General features: G+C 36.3%; 1 protein-coding gene and 1 non-coding gene across 2 annotated transcripts in view; both read right to left on the bottom strand.

The window, feature by feature from the left end:
• Positions 1 to 13,764, bottom strand: part of KCND2 (potassium voltage-gated channel subfamily D member 2) — a 483,669-nt gene that overhangs the window by 74,906 nt on the left and 394,999 nt on the right. The window lies entirely within an intron of this gene.
• LOC111725340 lies at positions 8,703 to 8,807 on the bottom strand. The gene has a single exon (XR_002773419.1). It is a non-coding gene; the product is annotated as a U6 spliceosomal RNA (small nuclear RNA).

A 13,764-nucleotide genomic window follows, 5' to 3' on the forward strand; every position in this document is an offset into this window, starting at 1 on the left:
CCCAAATTCTTAATAAAAGCCACCCCCTTAGCCTAGAATATTTCTCCTCTCAATTAGGAAGACTTCAAATGAGTAAGCCCCGTTCCTCCTCCTGCAGCTGCTCTTTTTAAGCTTGCCTGCTCTCCCCACTGAAAGTGTACTTTTGATTTCCAAAAAAAAAAAAAAAAAAACCCAAAATTAAAACTGTCACTTGGTTTGCTTATCTTACATGGTACACCCTAAACGTTTCTTGATGATTACCATGCACTTGGAAAAACATACCCTCAGAGGCCATTGGGAAAGTGGCATCCAACCAGTGTTTCATGAGATAAACCAACATCTTCTCTTGGTCAGGAATGCCAATTTCATTTGTCTTTGGCAATGGCTGATTTAAGGATGGATAGATAAAGCTGTTTTAGTCAGCAGATTAGCTGGAGTATCTGCTAGAAGACCCCGACACACGGGGAGGCTGACGTCTGTTTTTCATTTGGAAGTTTTTCTAGAAACACATCATGCTTACAGCTGCTATAGCTTCCTTTAAACCCTCAGTAGAGATAAAAGCAGAAAGTAGAAAGGTGGAACAAGCCTTATTAACCTGAAACTTCAGAGTTTTGTTAAGAGATATAATAAATAGCTATTGAAATTTATTAAAATAATTTTAACTGGACATTGGGTCACATTTAGCTAACTTACTGATTATAATACAACCGTGTTGTCCATTCAAATAATCTCCAAGTCATTGCTTTTCATTTCTGAAGTCTTTTTTCAGCTTTAACTGTATAATGTTGTAAAAAAAAAAAAAGAGTATTTTTAAATAAATATTAAAATGGCTGTTTGGTAGGACAGTTTATACCCTATGAGTGGAGAGCAAGAATAATTTTTTCTGGTTCCATAGAGTCTTTCTGCTTTTGGGGGTGTATGTATATATATGTATATATATGTGTGTTTGTGAATATATATACATAATATATATATAGGAAGAAGAGCAGTTAAGGAATCTTAACATGTTTTACATTCTTTGTAAATTCCCAGTCCTGCATTTTAATTTACTCTGTATTTTATCAATTACTTACAAAATGTGGCAATTACTGAAAATAAGACTGCTAATTCCTAGTTTTTAAATGTCTTGATAATAGAAACTACTGTGTATTAATACTCTTATATGTCTTAATATTATCTTTCATTCTTCTGCAAATCTCTGAGGGAGATAATTGATGTAATGATAACAATCCTACAGAAAACACAGAAATGTTATGAAATTATATTCATGTTCCTTAACTTAGGAAAATGACAGAAGCTTCCTATTGCATTCATGAAATGGATAGGTTCAAGCTACGACAACTTATGTTCTATCAGAGTTTAAAATTATGTTTTTGAAAATGAGACAATAAACTATAATTAAAGCTAATTTATATTCATTACATTATGCAGGATTTTATCATTTGCTTTTCAACAGTATATTTCCTATTACACTATTATCTACATTAAGTTCAACTGTGCCTGTTTGAGAGTTTCACTTAATTATCTTTAAGTTGGCATTAGTTGCTTAGTTAGCCCAATTATGATATTAATAAAGCTCTAAAAAGCTATTTCATATAAATGCCTAGAAAAAGTTACTTGGTCTGTTATGTTACAATAATCTTTAATTTCTGGTATAAAACCAGGATTCACATTGTCCACCTGCTTGTTCTTGGCAATTCTGCTGATAAATAGGATTTTGGCATTCTATAATAAAATGAAAATGTGAATGGTTATAATCAAAAGGTAGAAATTATAAAGCCCCAAACTCATTTATGTATGTAAAAATTTAGTAGAAAGAAGTTTAGTAACTTTCTACTTAAACTGTAATGCCTACTTCTTCATTTTGTGGAGGTGGATGTGGAACTTATCTATGTGTTATGGATTCATTTTAGATATTTTTAACAGAAATGTCAGTAGACATTGGCATGGGTAATAAATTGTGTGTTTTTAATTAGAATGTGATCATCCTACTTCTTTTCTTCATCTTCCCCATTCCTCTATCAAAATCTTTCTTACAACAGATTCTGGAATCATTGCAGCTATAAGGGATTTAAAAATCCATCTCTGCCACCTCAATGCCCCCCACACTCCTTTCCAGTGAGAAAGAAATTGGGACACTGAGAAATTCAAGGCTCCTCAGCCATTTATGAGCAGTAGAGGTCCTAGAACCCTGATCTCAGCCCACTGGAACCCTGATCTCAGCCCAGCACTCTGAAATGAATATCTTTGGGTAGTGTCAACTCCTTAGGGACCATCTCATCCAAATGCCATTTTGAAATAAGTCCCCTTTAGAGAATTACTTGTTTTTATAGCTTTAGATGGACTACATGTGGATACATTGTTCAAAAACTGAAAATAATCTCAGTCCTTAGATATAAACTATGACTATATCAATGTACACAGCTATGATTTAAAAATAATAATAAAAAAGCACTAACCAGCTTGAAATCATTGACAACCCAATACCCGTGACAATATATATGTATCATAACACATCACTCAGGGGCCTCAAGGCCACAGAGGACCCGCCTCTTCTAATGTAGTATTTAGATATTAATTAAGTATATCTGGGTATCTTAAACCCAACTTCTCTAAATTTAAATCTCTGGTGAAGTGATTCAATATTAATTAAATGTATCTGGATGCCTTAAGCCAATGTTTTCAAATTAAACTTTTCATTATTCCCGATAACCTTATTTCTTCCTTTCTTTATTCAACAAATATTTATTGAGTGCTATTGTGTATCAAGTATCACTCTGAGATGAAGAGATTTTCCTAGCGGCAGATAAAACAAATTCTCTTCTCCCAAAAAGCTTACATATATTGGATTAAGCTGAAAATAAGTTAATATTTAATATCATAAAAGGCAGAAATGGGAACTTTGCAAATAAAGCAGAGTGAGCAGGCAGAGAGATGACGGGCCAGGGGAAAATGGTGCAGCAGTGGGTAGAGAAGGCCACTCTAACAAGAGATGTGACCCCAGTTCCCACCTATGTCACAGTCAGTGTGCGTTAGTTTGCCATATAATTTGTTTATTCATTCTCCAAGAATTTGCTATGTGCCCTCTGTTTATGGTATGCTGCCTGGTTAGATTTACATGGAAATGAAACAGCTGTTGCCCTCATGGAGTTCATGGTCTAGTATGAGAAATCTAACACGTGTAGGTAGCAATAATGAAAACAAGGCAGACAGTGGTTAAGTGTTGAAGAGAAATTTTAATAAAGGGCCAGGGAGTGAAAAGATGGAGAGGAAGTGAAGAGAAGGCTCTTTTGTATTAATCTTGTCTTCACAGCCAGACAGGAGGGAGGCAGAGGTCATATATTTTTCCTCTTTGCATCCCAAATTCTAGCACAATGCCGTCCTATTTGTCCCTTGTTTGGGCTAAGAAAATCTGTGGTGGATGATGACTACTGTATCTGAAATCAGTTAGTGACTGCTTTCCTTTAAATTGTCCTGTAGGAGACAATTATTCTCATGTAAATTAATCATGTCAAAAACCAAATGCAGCTTTTCCTTTTAATTCTCTTATCTATGTCTACCCAAGTCTAAACCCTCCCAGACTTCATCCTCTCCCTTCTTCTATCAGTAAACACACCATTGAAAGGTGAGTCTGTGCCTTCCCGTCAATCTCTGTAGGTATTAGAGTAACGGATGTTCCAACGGGCAAATGAATAGATTAGAGAACTTCTTTCTGGGTTCTAAATTTAGCATTATTTAATTCAGCTCTGGAATGGACTTTTCATGACTAAGGGGAGCAAAGAAATGCAGAAAATTTCAAGTTTGGAAAGAAGCTTTCAAGAAGAATGTGCAACGTAAGACTCCCTGGTTATTTTTATCAGAGCAATAGAACCTCCTTCTAGTACTGGGTTAGGTAGATATTTTTCCCTTAGGCAGGTTAAAAAAAAAGTGACTGAAAGCACCAAAATTATCATGTGCATAAAATTTGCTCTCTATGGATTTCAATACATGCAGGGTTGTCTTCTATTGTGATCCCTTTCAAATCCCAAGTGTCTCATTTTAAAAGGAATCATTTCAGTTCCCCTTTCAGTCAAAAGATTAAACCATTTTAATTTTCTGAGGGAAGAAGCCCCCAAAGCCGCATAGAAGTTTTTAATTCTTCCCTAATATCAGCTGAATTCTCCAAAATGCCTGCCTCTGAGGGAAACAGAATCCATTAAAAAGCAGTTATTAAGCCCTGTGAACAGAAAACAATATTAGAAGCCTAAAAATGATAGCTTTGGGGCAATGAAACTCATTGAAAGAAGGGTATAGAGCAGGAACAAGAAAGGGGAAAGATCCTTTATTATAAAAAGAAGATTATGGTGAAAAATATAACTAATTAGCATTTTCATTGTTTCTTTCAATAAAAATCTCAAGAAACTTTATGGGACAAGTAGAGAGATAAAATAAAGCCTCGGGGGAGGCTACCAGATGGAATAATATACACACAATGAAAACATAAACAAATATGGAAACTTCACTGTTTACGTACGCTGTGTAACTGCCTAATCATGTTGTCTACATAGATTGTGTGTACCACATTTAGTTTGTTCCAAGAGTTTAATGTTTAAGAGCAATATCAATGTTTTAGAAAGTACTGTTCCCTTACAAGTGTAACTCTAGAGTCAAGTACAATGGGGTCAAACTTCGGAAGTTTTTATGTTATGAACTAAAACACATACACACATCCCCCCAATTGGAGTTTTCTATTTACAATAGGCCCCTGTTGCAAGGGTATAGATGTATATGTGCTGCCAAGGTCTATGGTATACGCAAATGAAATACTTATATATAAAATCATCTATCTCTACTAGAAGAGTTCCATGTTCCATGGAATAAAAAACATACATATATTTTTGTAGTACTAAGATCTATATAATAGAACGCTGCCAGGGAATTGGAAATGCATAAGTCTCATTTAGATGCTGGTGTAAATGTAAATGATGTTCTTACTAAGGTCAGATCCTCCTAACCATCTCAGAGTTTATATTCAAGACCCATAATGAAGTTTAAATGTAACACGGTGCGTGTGTTCTGTTGCGATAAGGTTTATTATTTTCAATACATGGAGTGAAGGATCAGCCTTAGTCACAATTCATAAAAGCCATCTATTCCACTGACAGTTTAACAAAAATGGCCCACAAATTAGTGTGTATGTTCCCAACAAAGGATATAGATTGAACATTGATTAAACTATATGGACTACTGATTAGTTTTATACACCCTAAAATAGTACTTGCTATCTATATTCTTGCTGGCCTAGAAATAAGCTTAAATCTTCTTTTAAAACATAAGCCTACATTAGGCAACTTAGGAATTAAAGAACTCCTTCATATTGCAATCTTCTTCTCCAGAAGCTAGTCTTTGAAGTATCTTAGCATTTTGAAAGCAAAAATGAAAGTATTAAAAACACCACATATCACTATCAAAGATGATGTCTTAGAGACTGACATTCATCTGATTTTGATTCTCTTTATGTCTCTAGGAGGAGAGAAACCTGTGTCCTAACATCTGAATATTCAGATTTCTCTAATTGAAAGTAACATTTACATTAGCATTGGATTTTTTTTTCTTTTTTGAGACAGAATCTCACTGTGCTGACAGGCTAATATGTAAAAGGCATCATCATAGTGCAATAATTCACTGCAACCTCAGATTCCTGGGATAGGATGCTTTTTGTAGTACTAGGATCTATAGATCTAAGATATAGATCATCCTGAGACGCTCCTGCCTCAGCCTTCCCAGGATCTGGGACTCTACGTGCACTAGCACACCATGCCCGGCTAATTTTTATTTTTGCTTTGCCTCTTTATACACTTTTGCTCTCATCACATAACAAATGGTCCCAGAAACTCAATAGCAGACCCACTTCTATCCTCAACTATTTCACAAAAACTAGGTGGACGTGGAGCCCTTAGGACTCACAAAAAGTGTGTTTCTCACCTTATTGTCATCACTCTTTCCTGGTTCTCATCCATTTCTTGGCTTACTGGTTTATCTGCCCTGTAACAGTCTCATTCCGAGGTGTCTAGCTACTCAGACCCTCTGCTGTCAGTCATATAAATACTTTACATTTCTATTTACTCAGATGTCTTTCGGAACAAGCATTGTGTCTACTGTGCTGTTTCTAAATTCCACTAGGCCATTTACCTGTGGTTCCTGACTTCGTTGTGTTCCAAAGACTGTGCGGGAGTCAACCTCTGCTCTTAAATCCTGACTCTCTGATCACTGACAAGGTCTTTGACTCATTATGATCACACACTTGCTTGATTTTTCTACAGTACTTATATGTTGGATTTTCAGAGATCTTATCTAATCAGGACTAAGCTCCATTAGTTATGATTTTGTGACCTCAGGCTTCTCGTCTTCAACAACACAGCAAGTTTGATTATGTCAGGTAAGTCCTTTAGAAGAAAGTACCAGTCTTGGTATTTCTATAGATAACAGCTACCCATGTGCCTTTTTTCTTCTTCCTATCCTGCATCATCAAATATTACAGTTGAGTTTGTAAGCATTTTGGTCATGTATTTTGAAATAGGCCAGAGAAGCAAAGGAAAAGAAATGATATAAGAAAATAAGCCTGGTTACCATGGCAAATAGATGCACTGTCTTTCCCCAGAGGGACGTAAATCATTGATCATGACTTCTTCTCACTTCTTAACTCATCTTTGATATCTTGAAGTACATCTATCTTAAAATGAATCAGATTATAATAATCCATACATTAATAAAGAAATGTGAGTTTGTGGCTAATATAGAATTCCTATATTCTAAAATGAATGAATATGTTGTTAAGCCAGACTGAGGAAATGTTCCACGTGTGTCTCTACAACCCAGAAAGACGAGCAGTACAGACAGTTTAAAGACAAGCAGGAGATGAGCTGGGTGTAATTCAACTGAATGACAAAGAACAGACATGTGGGACTAAGCGATATCTAACCGGCAAGTAAACTAAGTGAAATGCATCCAGAATGGGATTTTTATCAATGATAAAAATTCATTTAATTACAAAATTAAAGGGAAGCATGTAAAAAAAAAAAACCAAACAAACTTATATCCCCACTCCACAACACTCCCCCCCACAATCAAAGAAAATTCTACATTGGCGAGAGAAAAGAGGCTGATTAAAACAATTCAGTGAGAACAGATTTATTTTGAAATCAATTTTATTATCGAGATATAATTTCTATTTTAATTTTTTGAGAAAATAAGAATTCTTCCCCTCCCACATACACACCCCTGATGGAATGTGAGTAGAATACAGTCGTGCTAACTCTGAGGGACTTGGTCCTGTGGGCACATGTGATCATGAATCTAGAAGATGTTTATGAAACTGTAGAACTGACAAGATAGGCCAGTAAGTCACCTTTAGGATGTGGGTGTATTCTTTTAATAAGAGTTGGGAAAATTTAATAACTGGAGGGATTAGGGTTATTTATCTGAATATATTTGTCTAAGGTCATTTGAGCAAGTCCTAATCCCATCTGGCTGTTGTCAGACTCAGAATATTGCTGTTTACTAATGGCTTATCCCTCAGGAAATTCTATACAGAATTTAATGCACCTAAATTTGCATGCACAGATTCATTCATTCATTCACCTATTCCTCCATTAGTTTACATTCATTGAATTCATACCAGAACTTTGTGATACAAAGGTGTACTTTTTCAAAGACATTAAACATAGTGCCTTAAACTCAAAGGTAAAGAGTTTATTCTAATACTAGTCTGATGTGGGACTAATAGACAAAACTTTTTGGCCCTTATTGCTGGGGTGTCTGTATCAGGCTGGCCTGTGGCAGGTCATTTAAGTAAGGCTTTCCACAAATGTTTTCTGTGTTGACTTTCAAAAGAAAAAAAAAAAAAAACAGGCAAGTAGAAAAGGGAAGGCTATATGAAGGCATTGAGGAAAGAGCATTTAACTTTCAAAACGTCCATGGGATTCAGGATGTCTGGACTATAGACAGAGGAAACAGATGATGCTAGGTGGTGTAACTAGGTCAGGGAGAGCATTTTATGCCACAATAAGGACTCAAGATTTATTTTCTGGGCTATGAGAAACCACCAAAAAATTTATAGCAAGGGAACAACATAATAAGTTTTGCATTTTAGTAAGCTCATTCTGGCTACAATAAGATAGGAGACCTGTAAGGCAGTTGATAAAACATTTAAATGATAAGTAAATGTTTTACATGATCTGGAGAGGGAGGATAGATTTGAGATTTACAGAATCAACAAAATTTGGTAAACAAAAAGGCATGGTGGCTGAAGAAACTGAATGTACCAGTAACAATTCTCTGATTTCTCATCTGGGCAACTAGCCAGCTGTAGTAAGAGAGTTAAAGAGAAGCAAATTGGGAAGGAAATAAAGTTAATTTAATTTTGAACATGTTTAGTTTGGGGAAGTTAAAAAACAATCCCATTTGGGTTAATTAGAAGGCTTTTATATTGACTGATCTGGACCTCGAGAGAAGGATGCCATGTTAGTTTGCCAGTGTTGCCATCATGAAATACTATGAATCTACTTTTCACAACTCTGGGGGCTGGAAGTCCAAGACCAAGGTGGCAGAAAGTTTGGTTTCTCCTGAAGCCTCATTCCTTGGCTTGCAGACGGCTGTGTGTCCCAGTGTCCTAGCACGGTCTTTCCCTGTACACGCACGTCCCTCTTGTCTCTTTGTGTTCAGATGTCATCCTCCTCTTTTTTAAAAATGTGAAATGCATATGAATTTGTATGTCATCCTTGTTCAGGGCCAAGCTAATCTTCTCTGCATGCTTCTGATTTTATTACATGTGTTGCCAAAACTGGCACAGGGTCCCACTTCTTATAAGGACACCAGTGCGATGGGATTCGGACTCACCCTAATGGCCTCATTTTCACTCCATCACTTCTTGAAAGGTTCCATCTCCAAATGCAGCCACAGTGGAAGGTACTGGAGTTCAGGGCTTCACATATGAATTTTGTGAGAACACAAACCAGCCAATAACAGATCTCATTTGCAGATAGATCTGACTCATTGCCTATAAACGGCTATTAAAAAAAACATAGATAGTGATAGACGCTATCGCTCAGGGAGAATATAAAAATTAGGCGGAAGTGTGGCTGGGAGTGAACCCATGAACCTTAGAGACAGAGAGAGGAATTCACACAGCCCTCTACTGCAGAGGGGTCAGAGCAACAGGATGCTTAGGGAAGAATCATGCCATGAAAGCTAACAGGCATTTCAACAAGCGGAGTGGCCGGCCGCTTTATTACTCAGAACATACCACCATCACTCTGAAATGTATCCATCGGCTATAACAACAAAGAGTGTATTGAGAATTTTAGTAAGAGTGGCATTTGGAGGAGCTTTAAAATTTCCATTAAATAAATGGCAGAAAATAGAAATGTTTCCTTTGAGTGGTGTGAATGCTTCCTTTATGAATTTTTTTTCTATATCAGAGAGAAAAGGGAGAATTATAGGACTCAAAGAAAGAGTTTTCTAAGTGGATATAGAAACATACCCACACCATTGCAGACAAGCAGGAAGAACACATTCTAAAAAAGGGATAATTCATAATGTGAAGTCCCTGGAGAGGCAGTGGGAGATGAAAATAAGCAGATAAGGCACTGCTCTTTGAAGACAGGAAGGCCAAAGGTTAGCAGTGTAGGTGAGATAACTTTGCAGATATTGAGGAGAAAGTTGCTTAGTTCTGGCAAATATATTTTGTGGAATGAGAAAGAATCAAATCATGAGATCATGGCTGTGTGGCTGTGTTTCCATCCGGGTTCAGTGGAACTGGAGTAGAGAAGGTGCATGTCAGGATGGTTCAGGGTGGGGGCGGCAGCCAGGTCGAGTCACAGAAAATGCTGGCATGGTATGGTAGGAAGGGTGCAACACAGGGCATGAGTTCTACAGGACTCAAATGAAGCTTTGAAGGGAAGGATGACTTTGGAATAAACCTGTGCGTTAGGGCACTGGAAAAACTAATGTAGTCAAGTCAGGTGGTTAAAGAGGGGGCTGAGATAACTGGAAGAAAAGGAGAAAATTTCGAGCAGAACTTGATAAATGGGATTTAGGATATCAGAGGGTATGTTTTCAAGTGATCGTAAGTTCCAAGTTGAGGCAGTTGTTAGTGAGTGACTACAGAGGAACAGAAGAAATGGTTGTAGGAATTAAGAAAGTCAACCGGTTTTAATTGTTGAATGGGGCCTAGACACAGATGCTGTAATCTTTTGGAATGATGCTAAGATCTGATATACAAAAGTTTCCTGTGTATGAGAAGGGTGGCAAGGAAAAGAAGCCAGAGAGCACGGTGGTTGAATGGTCTGACTGCCTACAAAGTCACTTGGTAGTTGTGTGGCGAGTTGGTTGACTTATTTAACGTGAGAACTGCATATCCAGTGCCTCCTGGACCCGGCTCTCAGATAGGTCATCAGTGGCATTTATGCATAATTTAATGGCAAGCACGTTTGGTAAATAAATTCAAAAGGGATCTATCCTTATCACACTGAAAGTGAACAAATTTACATATACAAACATGTAAGAAAGTTGGAATGGGGAAATGTATGTGGTTGGAAGATGGTTCAAAGTTCAAACTAACACAATTAAAGCCTAGTATAAAGACTGGTGATCTTTCCAGAGGTGGTAACTCCAATGTTTTATACACAACGGTTTTAGAATTTCAGACCCAGGAAAGCTGGGGGACAGGAAAGGGCACTATTTTATAGCTAATTTCTGATTTCACTAGGGATAAATTAGACTTTTTGGGAAATGTGGTGGTGGCTCTTGATAGCAACAGCAGTGAGGATCTAGTTAGCAATAAACCTGTGGGCCTATGAGAGGCTGAAAATGGGCCTCTTCTCCATCTTTGGGAGGTGGCCAATGTCTGCTTTAACAATATCCAAGAAACGATATGTAAAAATAAAAAATAAGCATCAACTAGCAGAAAATATGAGTAGAGAAGATTAGCACATATTTTATGTCTTTCTATTTGGCTCTCAGCATTGATCTAGAATACGATGTCCAGGAACTTCTATATCATTATGGAAAATGATACATAGGTCTGGAGAGAAGAGCAAGTTGAAGAAATTTTTTAGTCAAAATGAAGTATTCTCCATCACTTTCCAAGTTCAAGAAGACTGTGGCCCTGCAGATAGCCTCCTATATAATTAACACATCTTTATCTATTAAGTATGTAGCCAGTGGACGCATCCTTTAAAACAGATTCCATCAGAAGTGGATGTGAACTTTTCACCTGGCCCTTCACTGCAGTTGTTGTTATTAAATCCATTAGGCCCATGTAAATTTAAAGCTTAAAAATGTACCAGACCGGTTAGTATGGAAAAAGAATGACTCATAAGAGTTTTAGTCCGGGTTAAGATCTGACAGGTTTCTCCCAGCCTCTTTTCACTGCCACAGCCTTCCCAATTCATGGAAGCCGCCAATAAGATGACTTGGCCTCTGGCAGTTGCTATTTCTATATTCTATAATTCGGGAAGCTCAGGCTTTGGGAAATCATTACACTTTTTCCTGTCCTTTTCAAGCCAGAGACAGCATTTACAGACAGTCTTTCAGTGGGCTATCTTTTTGTGTCTCCTTACCTGTGGAGAAGTCTGCTTACACGAGATATAGAGTTAAATAATGTCATTTTCCTTATATCCAGAGCACCAAGTCAAAAAATGTTAGAAACCGTATCTCACCATCCATTATTTTCTCTTCTAATTCTACCAATTTATGTAAATTCCATCGGTGATAATATTAGAGCAGGTTAAAAAAAATTATAGGGTTGCTACAGAAGCCAAATAAATGCAGACTCTATATTTCTGTTTCTCATAATTTAGGTGACCTTGGAGAAGGATATGGATGAAACTCAAGATATTTATTTGTACTCTACATAAAATTTTACTTTTAAACAGTTTATTACTACTTGGACCTCAGTTTTAAACATGTGAAATAGTGTGGCTAGACCATCATTTTTCTTTTTTCTTTTCTCGAAGTGGAACAAGCAGACCAACTCTGTTTATTAAGTCCTATTTACTTGGCTCTACTAGGATACAGTCTGAATGTCTTCATATTTTACAATTATTATGCCTTCCCTAAAAGGAAAGAGCTTTACCAATCCATTTATACACTGAAGTATAAAGAATAAACTGTTAAAGCTCTTTCTTGAAAAGAGCTGTTTAGAAACAGGCTCAAATATAAAATACTTTTAAAAGGAACTGATCCAATTCTGCAACTGGTCCCAGGTAACAAAGAAAAATGCCAATGTAGTGAAAGATAAAAATGAAATGATTGGGTAGGTCTATCATCATAAATATCAACGAGCACGGTAATTTTAATGTTGCTGAAATTGGCACTAGGGCATTATTGATTTTCTGTATCATTTAATGGTTTCCTGCAAATATCTTTTATAAAAGTGCATTATATGTCTCCTTAATAATCTTTTCTTGAGTCATAGCCTATCAAATCCTGCAGAGTACTATTCATTCAGCAGTAAGTTAAAGTCATTAAACATATTTCTATTAAAATTTTATTAGACTTGAACTAATATCCTGAAACCGATGCAATGTAATTTTACTATCCAACCAACTATGTTGACTGTTTTAAGAACATTTTTTAAAAATCCAAAAAAAATTTAAAAGGCAGCGAGCATCTATTAGAATTTTTTTTGGCATTTTTATCGCAGGGATAATTATTCCGAAGACCTGTTGTTACGATGACTTTCCTTTCTCAGCGAATCCCTCTTCTCTTTCCTTAATGCTTTCACTTGGGCAAAAAGATACTCTCAGCTCATGACCTATGTGAAATGTGTTTTAATTTTGTTCAATTCCCAGCTGCTTTACATCTTGACATAGAAGAATTACTGCATCACACAGTGTTAGAAAGATAGGAGATAGAAGATAATTACTGAACTTTATGTTACCATCGATGCATGAAATTTTTCAAGGAAGAAAATCCATTCATTTTGATAACACAGGCACATCGGTTAAATGCACAACCTTGTCCCATGAAAAATTTATTCTTAACACATTTTTTTCCGCTAGTAAGTCCTTACTTGATAGTGCTTCAGTGAATTTTGATTTTATTTTAGAGTTATGAGATGCACATATTTTAATGTGTATATACTTCCTCTGGGTTACTCAGGTAAAGTAATAAACTTGTTAGTTAATGGGATATGTAAATGTATTCCCTTTCCCTTCTTCTAGGTGGGGCTGTCAGTGTAAAATGAGTTTAGTTTGGTATTATGTGTCACCTGTACCTTCACATCCCTGAGTAAAGGATTTGTGGTTTTAGGGAGGGAAAGAAGCAGAGATCAGAACATGTCTGGCCCAGATGTCTGCTTGTCATCTTTCTATTTTTACTGTTTTCTTTTTTCTAAAATTTAATGAAGAGATTTGGGTATATTTATATCTGTTGAGTAGGGATAGAAATTGGATTACTATAAGAATGTTTTATATATATATTTGTGTGAAGAACTCTAATTTTTTTAGATGAAAAGAAAACCAATATGATTTTTCTTAGATTCTTATGACATACATGCATGGATCGAACCCTGATATGCATAAGAAGCAGTATGCTGCTTCTTAGATTTTTACATGTATACAGTATCTAGTTCCTATTTTTATTCATTCTCATTAATTAAACAGAGACGAAGATAAGGTAGAAACAGCATGTTAACACAAACCTGGATCTGTAAAGGATTGCATGGATTTTGATACCATTTTGAAGCCGTATACAAAAAATAATTATAAGTTCGTGCAGCTGAAGTTTTGTGGGGTACACAGC

This window comes from Otolemur garnettii, unplaced genomic scaffold (assembly GCF_000181295.1).
Source record: "Otolemur garnettii isolate 467f Iridium unplaced genomic scaffold, OtoGar3 scaffold00037, whole genome shotgun sequence".
In the NCBI taxonomy this organism is placed as follows: domain Eukaryota; kingdom Metazoa; phylum Chordata; class Mammalia; order Primates; family Galagidae; genus Otolemur; species Otolemur garnettii.